The sequence below is a fragment of the Portunus trituberculatus genome, chromosome 50 (assembly GCF_017591435.1).
Source record: "Portunus trituberculatus isolate SZX2019 chromosome 50, ASM1759143v1, whole genome shotgun sequence".
NCBI classification, from domain to species: Eukaryota; Metazoa; Arthropoda; class Malacostraca; order Decapoda; family Portunidae; genus Portunus; species Portunus trituberculatus.
The window spans coordinates 21,988,675-22,006,174 of NC_059304.1; the positions used below are offsets into that span (position 1 = coordinate 21,988,675).

The window sequence follows — 17,500 nt, forward strand, 5'->3', positions numbered from 1 at the left end:
AGTCACCAGTCATTTCAGTCAGTCATTTGAGTCACTTTGCTACTTGGAGTCAGGTGTGTTTACTTGTGTGTCACGCGGTGTGGTATTGTGAGTCAGTGTGTTCAGTATTGTGTCCCCGCGTCAGTCAGTTAGTCAGTTTTAGTCAGTGTTTTTAGTTGTGTCATTTAGTGAGTCGCCTTATCTTTTCACCTGAGCTTTGTTTCCAGGTGTACCCTTTAGTCAGTCTCTCAGTCTCGAGTCAGTGTGTTTAGTTAATTATTTAGTCATCTTAAGTTATTACGTTCACTTCCCGGAGTCAATCTAATTACCTTTTACCAGTCCAGTTAATCTTTCGTCAGTCACTTAGCAATCTTGGGTCAACGTGTCCATTAAATCCATCGAGTCAGTAATTTACTCAGTCATTCGGAGTCACAACGTTCACTTAGTCACCATGAGTCAGCACACTTATGATACTTGGCCACTTCTAAACTATTATCAGACACTTAGCCACCACGAGTCACCCAGTCCACTTCATCCCTCGCGTCAGTCATTTAGTCAGCCACCTCGAGTCACTGCATTCACTTAGTCACCATGAGTCAGTCTACTACTAATTTACCCAGTCCAGTTAAGCTCTTACCAGTCACTTATCCACCTTGAGTCACCCTTTCCACTAAATCCCTCGCGTCAGTCATTTAGTCAGTCACTCCGAGCCACCACGAGTCAGTATACTAACCTTAAGGTATTCGAGTTAAGTTATTGTCAATTACTAAGATTTGTATCCTCAAACACTTCTTTGCTTCACCTCCAACATTTCAAGAGGGTTTGTTTAAATTGATAAGATTTTTTTAAGGTGTTTTTTACAATTCTGTAGGCAGAGTGAGAAGATTTCTACATTATTATTCCTTTCAGTTTTGTGACACATTTTTACCTTGAAATTTGTGTGCGATTAGATCATTTTATTGACATTAGGAAGAGTTTATGGAGGTCAGAAGATTAATGGCCACAGTCTTCACTATTCTAATCCCCCCACATAAGTTTCTGAAGCTGTATAAAATCACCAAATAATAACCAGAATGAATATGGACACGCGTCGCGGTACTGGAGAGGTTAACTAAAGACACACTCTTGAAAACCCCCCCGCTAATCATCTCAGTGGCCTTGGAAAATAGTCGTGGTGAGAGGAAAGCGTTTATGAATACGGGCCTTATTACTGAGCCTCCTTGAATCAGCCTGGCCATCAGCGCGCCTTGACCTGAGTGTGGTTTTGAAACGTCCCAGTATTGGTGAGTTAGGAAAGATGAGCCTCAGGGATTCGAACCAGAGGACAAGACACTCAAGGTAATTACTCCACACTACGCAACTCAAGGCTGTACTGTGTCACTGGGGCCGCTGGGGTTGTTAGTGGTGATTGGCGGGCTGTTAGGAAAGAGATCACTAAGGGGGATTGGCAGGGTGTTAGGAAAGAGAGTGTTAGTAGCGAATGGTGTAGCGGTTGTTTTAGGTTGTTTGTGGAGTTATAGATGAGTTAGAAGTGTCTTGTTATTTGTTTTCCTTGTTACTTTTATTTCGTTATTTTTTTTCATGTTGTTTATTCGTGTTTCTTTTCTTCTTGTTACTTTATTTCGTCCTTTTTTTCCTGTTACTCTTTTTTCCTGTTTCTTTCTTGTTACTCTTTTCCTTGCTCTGTTTTTCCTGTTACTTTCTTTCATGTTAGTTTTTTTCTTATTTATTGTTACTTCTTTTTTTACTTTATTCCGTTACTGTTTTCATGCTTTTCCGCTAATTTTCTGCGCTACAATGTTGCAACAGTCCGCCGTACTATCGAGGATCAGTGACGCTGGCTGGGTAGGGGTTCAGGAGGCCTTGACTCTCCTGCCACTGCAAATTTATTCAGCCATTTAATGAGTCAGTCATTAATCAAAGCAGCCCACGAGTGTACCCTCTCTGTCACTCGTTAATTAAGTCAACCACCAACCTCGTCTGTCTTCTCATTTCTTTTTTCTTCTTCTTTCTTTTTCCACCTCGTTACGCCCTCTCGCCTTCCTCAGAAGTGGAGCGTCAGTATTGCACACGAGTATTAGTTGGCTAACGATATTCACTTTTCTTTTCCATCTATTCTTATTTTGATCTGAGTCTTGTTTCTTACTCGTCTCTTCTACATGTGCCTGCTGGTTTTGTGGACTCGTGACTGTTCGTTAATTCACTGTTTTCGATTCTTTTTTTTAAGATGTGAAATGCACTGAACTCTGTGACATTACTTGGAGAGACCGTACTTACCACCTCCACCACTACCACCACCTTAAATCTATCCACACGTGGGCATCACATCACCTCACCCACACCACGCCACACTGCTGACTTAGCCTCTGTTGACCCTACGCCCTTCCCTTAACCATCCTGCAGCCTTCGCCCTCATGTACAGCCTGCAAGACCTCTCTACCCTGGCCTACCCAACCCTGCCCTGCCCTGCCCTTCCCTGCCCTGGCCTGGCCCTATCAACTGTACGATAACCCCTTGCTAACCTACCACGGCTGCCAGCTGCGCGATAACCTTCATTTGAAACGAGGCAGAACGAGGAGTGATGGCCAGGCTAGCAAGTGGCGACCGTAACCTATCCGCCCCATCCACATTCATGACGTGGATAAACAGAGATGGTGGTGGAGTGAAGGATGAAGGTGCGAAGATAGTCACTCAGTAGATAGGGAATAGAGGGAGGGAGAGGGAGACGGGATGTGTGTGGAGGGGGTAGGAGTGGGGGAGACACACCCAGGGCCAGCTTCCATAAATGTGAGGCTTGATCGAGACGTCACCGGGAGGGAAGCAGACGAGGTGACTCCTGCTAAGTGTTATTTATACTCCTCTCAGACTGACTGGCGTGTGTGTGTGTGTGTGTGTGTGTGTGTGTGTGTGTGTGTGTGTGTGTGTGTGTGTGTGTGTGTGTGTTTCTGGCTTTGATATTCCTTTGTGTTTTAGCCTCCAGTGTATTTAAAATATCTCCATTTCATTGATGTTTTTAAATAATTCAACTGACTCACGTACTGACTGGCTGATTGACTGACCACCCAGCAGACTGTCTTGCTTGTGTGTCCTTTTTGTTGTTAATTTTAGGGTGAAAATTAAATTATAATGATTAGAAAGAGGAGGAGGAGGAGGAAGAAGAAAAAGAATAGGGGTGGAGAGGTGCAGACAGACAAGAAAAGGAAAAGAAAAAACAAGAGGAAGAGAAAACTTTTAATGAATGCAAGGGCGAGAGCAGGAATAATGATTAGTAAAAGAAGGAAGAGGAGACGAAGGAGAAGAAGAACAGACAGACGGACAAGAAAAGAGGAAATGGTACAAGGAGAGGGAACTTTTTATTAATGGCAGGGTGAGAAAAGAATGGTGCAGGGAAGGTGGAGGAGGAAGAGATGGAGGAGGAGGAAATGAAGAAGAAGAAGGAGGAGGAGGAGTAGACTGACAAGAAAAAGAGAAAATGATAGAAGAGAGAACTTTTCATTAATACCAAAGGAGGAGGAGGAGGAGGAGGAGAGGAAGAAAGACAAGGAAGAATGAAATAATAAAAGAACAGAGGAAGGAGAGGAAGAGGAGAAAAAAAGAAGAAGAAGGACAGGTAAATAGAAAAGAAGTTATAAAAAAGAATATTTTTTGTCAGTACCAAAGGAAGACGAGGAGGAGGAGGAGGAGGAGGAGGAGGAGGAGGAGGAGGAGGAGGAGGAGGAGGAGGAGAAAGAAAAGGGGAAAGGAAGAAATGAAAGAGAAAAGTGACAAAGCTACAAAAAAAAAAAGAAAAAATGGATAGAACAGAGAACTTTTTATTAACGCGAGAGAGAGAGAGAGAGAGAGAGAGAGAGAGAGAGAGAGAGAGAGAGAGAGAGAGAGTGGAAAAGAAGAGAGAAAAAAACTATGAAAGAATATAAAGTTTTTACTAATATTACACGAAAAGGCGAGACAAGGAGGAGGAAGAGAAGGAGTAAGAGGAGGAGTAAGAGGAGGAGGAGAAGGGTTTAGAGTTTAGACTTAAGACGGTCGAGAAAAAGAGAGAAAAAAGGAACAGAGTAGGATGGAGAGCTGTACCGTACCTTCGTCCCTCCTTCAGCTGTGGTGCGCGGGGCGGTGGGCGGACTCAGCAGCCCCGCCCTTCAGTAAAACCCAGCGTGTGAGGAGACGCCCTGCGAGGGGATGAGAGGGGTGAGGGTTGAGGGGGGGCGAGGGGTGAGGGTGGGCGGCGGGGGAGGGGGAAGTGAGGGAGCTTGATGAATGATGACACGATGTATATTGCTTGTGCCCGCTTGCGTGTCTTGCTAACTAACTGGCTGACTCACCCACTGACTGACTAACTGGCTGGTTGGCTGGCTGGCTGACTGACTGACTGGCTGACTGATTGACTGACTGATTGACTGACTGACTGACTACTGACTTACTACTTGGCTGACTAGTTGGTTGACTGACTGGCTGACTGACTGACCGGCTAACTGACCGGCTAACTGACTAACTTGTTGGGTATCTGGTTGACTGACTGGCTAACTGACTAACTGGCTGGCTGGCTGGCTAGCTGGCTGGCTGGCTGGGTATCTGGTTGGCTGACTGGCTAATTGATTAACTATCTTACTGTGTGGCTGAGTATCTGGTTGACTGATTGGCTAACTAACTAACTGGCTGGCTGGCTGACTAGCTGGGTATCTGGTTGACTGACTGGTTAACTGACTAATTACCTGACTGGTTGGCTGGCTGGCTGGCTGGGTATCTAGTTGACTGACTGAATGACTGGCTGGCATAATGAGTGTTAACCTTTCTACTTATCTACTTGCACGACTGACTGACTGACTGACTGGTTTACTGACTGAGCGCTTAATTTCCTGCCTGGCTGTGTGGTTGACTGACTGACTGACTGATTGACTTTTTTTTCCTTCCTACCAGCCAGCCAGCCAGCCTGTTTCCTGCCTCTCTCTTTTCTTCACCAAGCTTCTTTCCTGCCTGCCTGTGTGACTTCCATCCTGCTTCCTACTTACCTTCTTTGCCTGCTAAATTACCTGCCTGCCCACCTGCCTGCTCACTACTTAATCTACCTTCCTTCCCGTTTATCTATCTGTTTTTCTGCCTTCTGCTTGCCAATCTACCTCCTTGCCTGCCTTCCTGCTTGCTTGCGTGTGTGCGTGTGTGGTAGTGCATAAGTGTGATACATTAATACCACACTGCTTATCTTAAAGGCTCAAAGGAGTGTTACTAATATCTTCCTTCCTCCTTCTCCTCCTCCTCCTGCTCCTCCTGCTCATGCCCCAAGGCCCCATCAGGTGAGCCAAGGCTGGGCGGGTCCTCTAGTGATTCCGGCAATAAAATATGACTCGCCTCGCTGATTCTTAAGACAAACAACACTTTTTTGCCGGACGGACACAGGGAAGAGCCGCGTCCCTCGCCTCTCAATGCTGCAGCGGCGGGGAGGCAACGAAACCCGGCAGGAGAGGGGTGTGTTTGTGATTGCATTGTTTTATTGGAGGTGGGTGGGGGTGGTAAGGGGTTTTCTCTGTTTCTCTGTCTCTCTGTGTGTCTCTGTCTTCTGTCTTTGTCTCTGTGTCTGTCTCGTCTCTGTCTCTGTGCATCTGTCTTTCTTTCTCTCTATATATCTCTGTCTCACTGTCTCTCTGTCTCTCACTCTCTCTCTCTCTCTCTCTCTCTCTCTCTCTCTCTCTCTCTCTCTCTCTCTCTCTCTCTCTCTCTCTCTCTCTCTCTCTCTCTCTCTCATAATACAGTTTCATAGACCACGTATATAAAAAAAATGTGTGGGTGATTTTCTTGTTTTTATTGGGAAACCTGACGTATTTTTCTTTCATGAGCTTGTTTGGCTCTTGAGGACTTGAGCCTCTTTTTGTTAGTGTGTATGCAGATGTCAGAGTTGAATTAATACAGTTACGAACACTTTGTATGGAAGCGGATGACTGACTATACATCAAACAGTCCAAGGTTGACTTTATGTATATTTCACTGACGCTACGGTTCATTAAATCAAGTCAAATCAAAACAAATGAGGAGACTGACAAGGCGGTGCGAATGAGAAGTGTTAACCCCCTTTAGTACCAGGACACTTTTGCATATTTATTGTGGTTACTATTTGGTGATTTTATACAGCTTCAGAAACTTACTTGGGGGTTAAAATAGTGAAGATTCTGGCCATTATCCCCCTTCAGTACTGGGACGCATTTTTACCATGAATTTTGAGTATGATTAGGCGATTTCATTTACACTAGCAAGGTTCTATGGAGGTCAGAAGATTAATGGTCCAGAATCTTCACTGTTTTAATCCCCACATGAGATTCTGAAGCTGTGTATAATCGCCTAATAGTAACATGAATAAATACGAAGACGTGTCATGGTACTGGAGTTAATCATCTGACTTCCATAGACCCTTCTAATGTGAATAAAATCGTCTAATCACACCAAAAATTCAAGATGAAAATGCGTTCAAGTACTGAAGAAGTTAAGACGATGTAGAATGTGGAAATATTCATGATAAAAATGCCTTCCAATATTGAAAGGGTTAAGACGATGTAGAATGTGGAAAAAGAAGAGGGAGCAACAGCGGGAGTGGATAATGACTGACTGACTGACTGACTGAATGACTAACTGAATGAATGACTGACTGACTGACTGACTGACTGACTGACTGACTGAATAACTGACCGACTGACTGACTGACTGACTTTCACTAAAACTAACCAAGAGGAACACGACATAGTGACTTAGAACAAAATAACTCAACTTGACTATGCTACTGTGTGTGTGTGTGTGTGTGTGTGTGTGTGTGTGTGTGTGTGTGTGTGTGTGTGTGTGTGTGTGTGTGCGTGAAATAGCTTGATTTGCTTTAGACGTTTCATGCGTTTGTTTGTATAAATGGACGTTTTGTGTGTCAAGTTTCACTACATTTCAAGCCATTTACAAGTTTTTATAGGAAATATTTTAATGGACCATACCTTTCAAGTCCTCCTGTAACTGTAATATTTCGTTGGGGCTCTCTCTCTCTCTCTCTCTCTCTCTCTCTCTCTCTCTCTCTCTCTCTCTCTCTCTCTCTCTCTCTCTCTCTCTCTCTCTCTCTCTCTCTCTCTCTCTCTCTCTCTCTCTCTCTCTCTCTCTCTCTCTCTCTCTCTCTCTCTCTCTATATATATATATATATATATATATATATATATATATATATATATATATATATATATATATATGGGTTGGTGGGTGGTGGAAAGAAACTCAGGAGTAGCAGGGTATTTTATTTCTCCAACGTTTCGCCCATAGGGCTTCTTCAGAGAGAATGAAACGTTGGAGAAATAAAATACTCCTGCTACTCCTCAGTTTTTCCACCACCCACCAACCCACCTGTTCTACATTGTTACAACATATATATATATATATATATATATATATATATATATATATATATATATATATATATATATATATATATATATATATATATATATATATATATATATATATATATATATATATATATATTATATTTATCTATCTATCTATCTCTCTATCTGTCTGTTTATGTATGTGTGTGTGTGTGTGTGTGTGTGTGTGTGTGTGTGTGTGTGTGTGTGTGTGTGTGTGTGTGTGTGTGTGTGTGTGTGTGTGTGTGTGTGTGTGTGTGTGTGTGTGTGTGTGTGTGTGTGTGTGTGTGTGTTTGTGTGGCATTGACTGGGAAGGGAAAGACATGCAGGTGTCGTGTTTCGTGCCCGCGCCCCGTACAGCGTTCCGGGGCGGGGTGGGGCGGGACTGGGAGGGACGGGGCGGGGTGGCAGGTGCTTCGTCTTCGCCAGTAGAAATAAAAAGGAAAGAATGTAAGGATGAATGAATAAACGGGTAAAAAGTGTTGGAATGATCAACGCGGAGAGGAAGTGAAGGTGTGTGACGCGCAGCATATTCAATGGGGGAAAAATATAACGATGCCAAAAAGAATAAGCATAATAATAATAATAAAAAAAAGCATGAATGAATAAGTAGATAAAAAAAAAAAGGTGTTTGACGGATGTAAAGGGAGAGGAAGTGAAGGTGTGTCTCTTTTTTTTTTTTTTTTGTTTGTTTGTTTGCTTGCTTACCTATTCATTCATTCATTTCTTCTTCTTTTTTTTTTATGCAGGACAAGAGCTGTGACCATTTTAGCACGTAGTAAAGGCGTGTGTCTCTTTTGTTTGTGTGTTTGCTTACCTACTCACTGATTCATGTATCCGCTCGTATTTTTATATGGTTTCCTATTTATTTATTTTCTTCTACACATATTTATTCATTTTCTTCAACAGGACACGCACTGTGACCATAGTAGCTCTATAGACAGGCCGCAGCTCTCCACAACTTGTTGACATGACATTGTGGAGAAGCTGAAACACTCTCTTTGTAATTTGAATGGCGTACATTTATCACTTTCCACTATTAGAATGGCCAAATACTTATCTTCACTGTGAGAATAACGTAAACTTATCATTTTCCACTATCAGAATGGCCAAATGCTTATCTTCACTGTTAAAATGGCGTACTTACCTTTTTTTCATTATTAGAATGGCCAAATTTTCACTGTTAAAATGGCGTACCCTTATCATTTTTCACTGTTAGGATGGCCAAATGCTTATCTTCACTGTGAGAAGGGCGTAAACTTATTTTCCACTATTAAAATGGCCAAATACTTATCTTCTCTGTTAGAATGGCGTACATTTATCTTCATTATCAGAATGGTGTACATTTATCTTTTCTTCACAATTAGAATGGCCGAATCTTCACATACGTAACGAAACTCAAATCAAGGCCACAAATAAATGAAAATAAAAAGATGAATAAAGGGAATCTATTTATTACTTTACCATTCCTTCCCACCACACACACACACACACACACACACACACACACACACACACACACACACACACACACACACACACACACACACACGCACGCACACGCACAAATGAATAAGTAGAATAAACAATAAAATGATAAATAGATAGACGAAATATGTAAATAAATAAATAAAACTAAATAAGATAAATAGAAAATACAATTAAGACCAAATGAAAGCTGGACAAGAGCAACATAAAACCAAAAAATGGCCCACTAAGTTGCCAGTCCCCTTGCAGGTCCGAGAGAGAGAGAGAGAGAGAGAGAGAGAGAGAGAGAGAGAGAGTGTGTGTGTGTGTGTGTCTTCGTCAAAAATGAATGAAGTGAAGCCTTAGGAAGTGTACCTAAACGAGCACTTACCACACAAATATACACCAAAGAGGGAAACACCAAATCATACAAACAAATAAATTAATTAAATAAAACCACAATTAAAACCATCAACTCGAAAAAAAAAACTATCACTCACCAAAAACGAAAACAAAAACAAATAAATAAAAAAAAAAAGTTCCAGCATTAATTCAAACCTCACAAACACCTGTAAATTTCAAGCCCTTTTTGCTTCCCCTTTTTAATTATCAAGCTTCCGTCATGTCACTCCCATTCATTCCCCCTTCCCCTTTTCCCCCCCCTTGCGGCAAGGTGAGGGGGGAGAGAGGGATAGAGAGAGGGATAGGGAGAGGAGAGGAGAGCGGAAGGGCAGGCAGTATTGGAGGGGAGAGAGAGAGAGAGAGAGAGAGAGAGAGAGAGAGAGAGAGAGAGAGAGGAACATATAACGGGAAGGGACGTCTGGAATTCTGTTTTAAGCTGATCTCTGTTGCATAATGTGATGTTTTGTTCTCTCTCTCTCTCTCTCTCTCTCTCTCTCTCTCTCTCTCTCTCTCTCTCTCTCTCTCTCTCTCTCTCTCTCTCTCTCTCTCAGGGTTTTTGTATCCAGTTGGGCGTTTTTCTTTTAATATTTTTTCTCTCTACTTGTTTTTGTTTGTTTTGTTGTTGCTGCTGTTCTTCTTGTTTTTTTTTTATCCTCTACTACTACTACTACTACTACTACTACTACTACTACTACTACTACTACTACTACTACTACTACTACCACTACCACTACTACTATTACTACTACCTCCACCACCACCACCACCACCACCACCACCAGCAAGTCAATTAACATCACCACATAATAATCTCCACAGCCAGTAACAATCAGGGCAGGACGAGAGGTGATAAATAATGTCTCCCATCTTTATAAAATGAGATAGAAAAAAAAGGAAGTAAAAAAAAAGATAGGATGGGATTGGTTCTCAAATGGAGTGGTGAACGAATGGAAAAAACAGCCTCAGTCACCACTAACCAGGCTGTTAGTGGTGAATCAGTAGGGAGCTTTTGAAATATTAGACAGATTCAAGGATGAGGGTGATAGGAAGAGGAGAAATAAATAGGGTGTTGTTATTGTTGTTGTTGTTTTTGTTGTTGTTGTTTTCTAATGGCTAGTTGCAGCTTCCTTTACCCTTCTACTTCTTCCTCCTTCTCCTCCTCTTCCTCCTTCCAACACTCGTATCAGATAACCTATTCCTTTTTCTAACATTTGCAAAGAGAAAGGGAGCTGGAATGGCAGAGAAGGAAGGAAGGGAGAGAAGGAAGATAAAGAAGGAAAGGAGGAGAAGGAGAAGGGAGGATAAGTGTAGAGAGAAGGAAGGGTATTGATATCGATGAAGGACGGGGAGGAGTCAAGAGTGAGGATGTAGATGGAAGGAGGATGGAGGAGGAGGAGGAGGAGGAGGAGGAGGGAAGGGAGGGTATTGAAGAAAGTACTGATGTAGAAGGGAGGGAAGAGTGGGACGTGAGGATATAGAAGGGAGGGAAGGAAGAAGAAGGGAGAAAAAAAAAGAAGGGTTTAAGTTTAGAAGAAGAGCACAGATGTAGAAAGAAGGAAGGAATGGAGGATGAGAGTATAGAAGTGGTGGTGGTGGTGGTGGTGGTGGTGGTGGTGGTGTGGAGGGAAGGGGAGGGAACAGGTGGTCACCGGTAACCTTGTGGGGGGGAGGGGGGGAGGCTGTTTAGTATGCGGAGGCTGGCTGGAAAGGGATGTTGCACCTACGAATGGGAGGAGGAGGAGGAGGAAGAAGAAGAAGAAGAAGAAGAAGAAGAAGAAGAAGAGGAAGAGAGCAGAGAAAAGATGAGTAAGAAAGAGAATAAGAAATAGGAAGACGATGAGAAAGAAAGGCAAGCGAAAAGAAGAGAGAGAGAGAGAGAGAGAGAGAGAAGAGGAGAGGGTGATGAGGAAGAAAGAAAACAAAGGCGAAAAGAGAAAGAGAAGAAAGAACTAAAAAGAAAAGACAAATGAGGAAGAAGATAAAAGAGAAGAATGAGAGAAAGAAAATGGGAGGGAGAAAGAGAAGTAAGAAGGAAGAAGGGGAAATATGGGAGGAAGAGAGAAAGAAGAAAGGGAGGAGGAGGAGAGAACGGAGAAGAAGGAAGACAAGACAAAGAGATATGAATAAATAGAAAAAAAAGAAGAAAAAGGAGGAAAGAAGGAAGATGGAAAAGGAGAAGAAGAGGAGGAGGAGGAGGAGGAGGAGGAGGAGGAGGAGGAGAAAGAGGCAAAAGAAGGGTTATGAAATATGAGATGCGATTTAAATATCAAGAGAGAGAGAGAGAGAGAGAGAGAGAGAGAGAGAGAGAGAGAGAGAGAGAGAGAGAGACTTAAACCAAATAACTGAAGTGATGATAGAGTGGAAAAAAGAGAAGGAATACCAGGAAGTAGAGAGAGAGAGAGAGAGAGAGAGAGAGAGAGAGAGAATGAGAAAGTAACCTTGGCAAGTGACCAGCTCCTCCTCCTCCTCCTCCTCCTCCTCCTCCTCTCCTTTATGAATGTAAAATAAAGGCAATTATCCACACGTTTTTATGTTTTTCTCTCTTTTATCTCTTTTTTCTTTCATTTCTCTCTTCCTTATTGATTTATTGTTTTTTTTTTCTCTGTCTATATCTTTCTTATTTTTTCATTCTCTCTTTTCAATCTTTCTTTTCGAATCTTCTTCCTTGTCTTCATGCCTTCATCTTTTCCTATTTTTTTCTTGTTTTCTTTCTTCTTCTTCTTCTTCTTCTTCTTCTTCTTCTTTATTTTTTTCTCTTTTCTTTTTCTTTCCTTTATCAACACGTATTGTTTATCTCCCTTTCTTTTATAACGTCACGCTCTCTCTCTCTCTCTCTCTCTCTCTCTCTCTCTCTCTCTCTCTCTCTCTCTCTCTCTCTCTCTCTCTCTCTCTCTCTCTCTCTCTCTCTCTCTCTCTCTCTCTCTCTTCCCACGCTTTCATGGGCACTCCTTGCTTGAACCTTCTTCCTCTTCTCTTTCTCATTCCCCCTCACATTTCTTCCCCTCCCTCACTCCCCTCCTGTGTTCTCTCCCTCTTGTTTACCTTCATTTCCCTGCCCACGCACCTGCCTTCCTCCTCCTCCTCCTCCTCCTCCTCCTCCTTCCCCTTTCCTTGCATGAACGGGAATTAAAACACTGGGAATTAATTAGTGAGGGAGAATAAAGATGATCATACGTATGGAAGAATTTGTGTTGCTGTTGTTGTTGTGGTTAGTGTTAGTTATGAGAGTATTTTTAAGTGTGTGTGTGTGTGTGTGTGTGTGTGTGTGTGTGTGTGTGTGTGTGTGTGTGTGTGTGGTGTTTGTATGTAAGCTGTGGAGGGACGAGGGATGAGAAAAAATGACGTGTTTGTGTAGTGTTGTGTTTTGTGTGTTGTGTTGTGTCGTGTTGTGTTGTGTTATTTATTGTTGTTGTTGTTGTTGTTGTTGTTAGGGTTGAGGGTTGTGTTTAAGGTTGATGGTGCGGTATGGATGTGTGTTTGTATGTACGTACGTGGTGAAGAAAAGGAGGAGGGAGAGGCAGAATGAGGAAAGGAGGAGGTGGTGGGTGGTGGTGGTGGTGGTGGTGGTGGTGGTGGTGGTGGTTGTGGTGGTGGTGAACTTCCTTGGTCTTTATGCCAGCTAAGTCTAAATAAAAAAAAAAAAAGAGAAAATAGTTTTTTTTTTCTAAGGATCTGAATAATTTAAGCTTTTCATAACGATAGGCAGCGATTCACAACACTGCAAAAAATGTATTCCGTTTTTGTAAGCATCTATGAGAAAGAAATGGATTAAAATAGAGAATATATTTATCAGTGTTTGTCCAGTATAATGTTTGAAAATGTGTGTAGAAAGAGAGGAAAGATTTCAGAATGTTTAGTAACTGGCAAGACATGTCAAATACCGGTGAAAGGGTTAAGGAACTGCTCTTCTACTCTCGTGTGCTGGGTTCATCAAACATACTCGTACACTAACCACCAGTGACTATATACGCACTTTTAATACAACCTTTCATCATTATTTAGCACGTCTTAAACTCCAGCCGCTCTAAGGCATTTCTAGTTCTGCAGCCACCTCCAAGCGTTACAATGGCTAGAAACTGCATGATCTCTTATTTTTCATGCTCCTTTTTTGCCTATATGTGTAGATACTAATTATAGAAAGACAGAGGAAACGATTGAGTTAGAAAGAGAGAAGGAAATGGTTGAATTAAAAAGAGAGGAGGGATTGGCGAGTTAGAGAGGGAGAAGAGCATGGTGGAGATAGAAAAAGAGAGGAAAGAGTGACTAGAGTTTGAAAAGGAGAACGGAATGAAAATAAGAAAGAAAAACTGAGTAAAAAGAAAATGGGAATCACTTATATGATTGAGTTAGAAAGTGAGAGACAATGATGAGTTTCAAAAAGGAGGCGATGACTTGAGTTAGGAAATAGTGAATTAGCGAAAAAGAGAATGGCTGAGTTAAAGATAGAGAGAGACGTGGGGAGAGAAAGAGAGGGGAAAATATATGAGAGAAGGCGTACACGAAAATAATAAAAGGAGAACAATGATAGGAGAAATATGCATGTTTACAGATAGGCTGAGTTAGAGACAGAAAGAGACGTGGGGAGAGAAAGAGAGAGGAAAATATATCAGAGAGGCGTACACGAGAGTAATAACGGGAAAATGATGATAGGAGAAATATACATGTTTACAGATCGGCTGAAGGTGAAGCGTGAGGGACAAAGAATATGGTAATGCGTGTGTAAAGCAAGGTGTGGATGAATCAGCACCAGGAACCACCACACGCACACCACCAGCACTGCAACACCACCACACGTCAGTATTCATTAGACAAGGTGGACGAATGGAATAAATAACAAGGTAACGGGTGTAATATTAACTAGACGTGAATGATTAAAGACATAGTAAAATAAATGATGCACCAAGATATATTAGTAAAACAACACACCACACTTGAATATTCATTAGACGAGATGAACAAAGGCTAAAAAGTACATCATAGTGGACGAAATATTAAGTGGACGTGTATAGATATTGAGACATTTTTACCATGATTTTAGGGAAGGATTAGACGATTTTATGTGAATTAGGAAGCGTCTATGGAAGTCAAAAGATTAATGGCCAGTCTTTGCTATTCTAACCCCCCACATAAGTTTCTGAGGCAGTATAAAATCACTAAATAACCAGAATGAATATGAAAACGCGATATGGTACTTGAAGGGGTTAATAATTCCAACAATACCTGAAAGTGAATGAATGTAAATAGAAATACTCAAACCTTTACGAATGAAGAATAAATGAAGGAATAATACCTTGAAGTGACGAATTAGTGAAAAAAAAATATGAAAGTTTGGAAATGAAGGAATAAGGAAGAATGATAATAACATACATAAGTAAAGACGAAATGAAAGACTAGTATATACGAATAAAAGAAATAAAAATCAAATCACAACACACAGAAACTAACAATGAACAACTAAACAGTACTAGAAACGAAAAAAAAAAAAAAATGCGAAAGAAATATAAAAAAAAACAGGCTGAAAAATATAATAAAAGTAATAATGAGTTGAAAAAGTGAAATAAATAGCGATAACAATGATACTTCAAAATACACGAACTGGGAACCTTGTAGTGAGAATCCATGTGAACAATGATGTAGCGGGAAATGGATGAGACAAGTGAGGCTGAAGCAAAGGGAACATAAAGGAACATCAACGAAGCATTATTGGAACAGAGAGAGAGAGAGAGAGAGAGAGAGAGAGAGAGAGAGAGAGAGAGAGAGAGAGAGAGAGAGAATAAATAGATACAGTAAAGAAAAAAAAAGATAGCTAAAATCAAAGAAAAATAGCAATAGACCAAAACGAAGGACGATAATTAGAGAGAGAGAGAGAGAGAGAGAGAGAGGTGGGGGAGTTAAGCAATGCCAATTAAGAAGGTATGCCTGAAAAATGTATGTGGTGAATCTCGAGGTTAAAGATTAATCAGGTAGGAAAATGCAAATGAAAAAAAAATTAATTGATAAGATAAAGTAAAGTAAAAAGTTGAATAAATGTGGATGAAGAGAAATATGATATAGGAACAACCACCTCATTGCATCCACCATCTGATTGTCAACCACCTGCCCATCCATCCATCTATCCACTAGGGTTATCCATCTATTAATTAATCCCATCACTTATCCACCCGTCTGACCTCAATCCACTCACTCAGTCGTCCACAAGCCTTAGTATCCATCCATCCTTCCATCCACTCATCCACTCCTTCATTCAACCAGCTGTTCATCCACTCTATCTATTTATTTTACCTTATCTATTCTTTCACCCAACAAACACACAACAAGCCATCCACCACGCTTATAGTCCATCCACACAGCCATCCATTCCACCATCCATCCACTTCACCCTCATGCACCCACTCCTAAACCCGCCAGCCAGTCATCCACCTACCCAACCCATTAACCTTCATCCACTTAATTTGCTCACCCACCAAAATTATACCCCACTTACTGGCTATCCATCAATTTCATCCTCATCCTTTATCCACCCACTTCCTCATCCACCCTCCAGCTGTCCATGTTATCCAGTTGAGGCTCCGCTAATGTCCGTGTCCTCGCCGCCGCCCACGCCCGCCCACGCCCGCCTCCTGCAACCCGGAGTGCGCCCAGCCTGGCTTCTCACATTACCTGGCTCAGAGTTTGCCGTTAATTCGATCCCCGTGTATGGCAGAGCCCGTGTTTTTGTTACCATTGTTTATCGCTCGTGTGTGTGTGTGTGTGTGTGTGTGTGTGGGAGGATAAGGTGCGCGCTTGTGGCCTGTCTGACAACTGTATTTCTCTCTCTCTCTCTCTCTCTCTCTCTCTCTCTCTCTCTCTCTCTCTCTCTCTCGTTAATTTTTTCCGCCTTTTTTGCTTGTATTATTTTTCCTTCTGTCTGTCCGTCCGTCCGTCCGTCCGTCTCTCTCTCTCTCTCTCTCTCTCTCTCTCTCTCTCTCTCTCTCTCTCTCTCTCTCTCTCTCTCTCTCTCTCTCTCTCTCTCTCTCTCTCTCTCTCTGGCTCGTGAATTTCCACCTTACCTTACCTTACCTTCTTTTTACCTGTTTGCTTCCTTTATTACATTGTCTCCTTTCCCGCACTGAAGGTCACTGTGCTTGTGTTTATATTAATGACACGACGTGGTAACCTTATAAGCCACCACCACCACCACCACCACCACCAAGAGGAAAAATAGGATAAGGTCCGTATTCAGAATCTCTTTGCCCTCTCACCACGACTATTTTCCAAGGCCACAGAGTTGATTAGCGTTGTTTTCTGTGGTGTTTCTCTAGTTAATAATGTAGAAATCTTGTCACTCTGCCTCTAGAACCGTAAAAAAAAAGCATCTTTAAAAACACGTGTAAATTTAGATAAACACTCGTGACATAGTGGAGGTGATGCACAGGAAAGTTTGAGAATACGACCACTTAGAGTTCTTATTTTTCCTTGTTTTCTTGCTTACTCGTTCACTTGCCTTACATTCTCCTTCCTATCCAGCCACGCAATCCAGGCATTTTTTGGGGGGCTCCAGTGGTGATGTGATGCAAAAGCGACACATGAGCTGCAGCGTCGCGTCCCAGGCACTTGTCAGAATATATAAAGTCGAGTGTTGGATTGCCTGCGTGTTGCCAGTTCCTTGCCAAATATGTGTACTCCTTTCCTTCGCCTCTTACCTTTTTGTTTTTAAATCGTGTGTGTGTGTGTGTGTGTGTGTGTGTGTGTGTGTGTGTGTGTGTGTGTGTGTGTGTGTGTGTGTGTGTTTATTTGGGTGGTGTTTTGTTTTTTTTTTTTTTTTTTGTTAATTTGTGTTATTAGTATTATCTTTTGTGTTATCTTGCTGTATATCTTTTTGAATTGACTTATTATTATTATTATTATTATTATTATTATTATTATTATTATTATTATTATTATTATTATTATTATTATTATTATTATTAGCCTTTTTATTATCACTAGTTATGATATTTTATTATTGATTGATATTCATTTATTTTCATTTTCTTTGTGTTACATTTTACTTAATCATTATTGTCATTATCATCACCGCATTCTTTTTTTTTGTCGGCAACTACAACACCATTACACATATTCTTTACCCAAACAGCAGCATCACGCCATTGTAACACTGCCATCACCTTCACACACACACACACACACACACACACACGCAACGCTATTCTCACTACCTCACCACCTCACATCACACATCACACAACTGGCACATTTTTCTTCATTACGTCACATCAGCACATACTGTG

The 17,500-nt window shown here is 41.5% G+C and overlaps 1 long non-coding RNA gene across 1 annotated transcript in view; it reads left to right on the forward strand.

Annotated features, from left to right (window-relative positions):
• LOC123500062 overlaps nucleotides 1-17,500 on the forward strand; it is a 48,869-nt gene that overhangs the window by 30,926 nt on the left and 443 nt on the right. The gene's annotated exons all lie outside the window — the stretch shown is intronic.